Source organism: Seriola lalandi, unplaced genomic scaffold (assembly GCF_002814215.2).
Source record: "Seriola lalandi dorsalis isolate HSWRI2012SDOR001 ecotype SW California unplaced genomic scaffold, Sedor1 jcf7180002054969, whole genome shotgun sequence".
NCBI lineage: Eukaryota > Metazoa > Chordata > Actinopteri > Carangiformes > Carangidae > Seriola > Seriola lalandi.
In genome coordinates, this window is record NW_019525520.1 from 265,256 (window position 1) to 267,049 (window position 1,794).

Here is a 1,794-nt window from a genome sequence, read left to right on the forward strand (position 1 = left end):
CACACACACACACACACACACACACACACACACACACACACACACACACACACACATGTAATATCTGCTTTGAGATCAACACGGAGCCCCAGATGTTCAAACACCAGCCATCTGATATTTCACATCCAGAAGTTCACAGTGTAAAACTTTGTGTAAAGCTTTCATGTTCGCAGTGACGTATGTGAGGAGTCGTTTCGGGAAATAAAGCTCGTTTGCTTTCTTGGCAGGAAGTAGATGTTCGCAGGATAAACACTAAGCTGCAGCCAGTTAACTCAGCTGAGCATTACAGTGGCAACCTCGATGAGACGAGACCGCCGCGCCGGCCCGGGGAACAGTCCTGGATTAATGCCAAAAATGTTGAACTACTGAATAGCCCACCTTTAAGCTGTAGAGCCATCTGTTGCCCCCAAAACACCCTCAGCAATCCTCGTCCCGCTCATACACCAGCACCTCACATTCAAGAGTCACTCAGCTTAAACAAAACACTTTTTAAATCTTGTTTAACTTAAGTTTTTGTGAATTTCAAGGACGTTGTGAAAGGTTTTTTTTTTTTTGCATATTTTAACCTTGAATTTCTTTCCCTACCACGTTCGTTCTGATCGTTTTCAAAGCACAAAATAGATTTGTGTATTGATTTTTAGCTCCTGGGCAGCCTTCCATTTTCTGGAGGATAGAAACTCAATCCTAGACGGCGCGCCTTAGAAAGAATAATGTGAAGCAAAAGCAATTTGAAGTTGATGAGCTAAAATGTGCAAAACAAGTACGTGGTCCCTTTAAAATTCTGTGTGCTTTTTATATTTTATTTCGCTTTCTTTCCTTCTTAGTTACACACATGCATAAATACAGGGATGCAGACCTGTGTGCAGAAAAACGTATGAGAAACTGTGAAGAATTTTTTTTGTCTCTCATAACCACAGGTGACTGTTTACCTTTAACACCAGCAAACAGTCATTAGCACTTACGAGGCTCCGATTGTCTGTCTCTCTGAGATTACTGCTTTTGACAACATGGAAAAAGCAGATCCTCGTACGGTAGAAAGTATCACTGTCATAGCAACGAAAACAACCCTCCTCAATTACAGATTCTCATCCGTCTAGTAGAAGATGTTCACATGTAACCCACCGCTGCTGAACTATATTTGGGCTTTAGAAGTTTGTGAAACGTGAGAAATTTCTGTCTCAGTAGAAACGGCTGCTGTTACCAAGGTTCTCTGTTTTTAATCTGCTGCCGTTTTTAGATGTTGGCAACAAGTTCTTCAGCTTTTGTTTGTCCCCAGAGGTTTGCGTTGCTTCGGAGCTTTGGTGAATATTTTCCAGAGTTAAAAAAAAAAACAAAAAACAAAACAGCAAAAAACGTAATTGGGCAAAGGTCAGGTTTATTGTCATGGGACGTGAATTCAAAATACAAGTTTGTCTCTTTTCATGGCTTGTGACTGGTGACCATAGAATCAATGATGTGTTCAGCGTCACCTTCAATGGCGACACATGTAATATGAAATGACCAGTTTAACAAAGCCAGCCTCAAACACAACTGCTACTGGTCACTTTAAACTGTGACATAATCAATTAATCAGCATCAAGGTCGGGGGGGTGTGTGTGGAGAAAACTCGTCTAATCGTCTGAACTCCATCTCTAACCTTTCGAATGATGCGAGGGCGAGCTTGCCAGGTCCATTCTCTCCTCTCTAATGTCTTGACCTTTTTGTTTTGTTGAAAGACCTCAGAGCGAGAAGGAGGGAGAGAGAGAGGGAGGGAGAGAGAGAGAGAGGGAGAGAGAGAGAGGGAGAGAGAGAGGG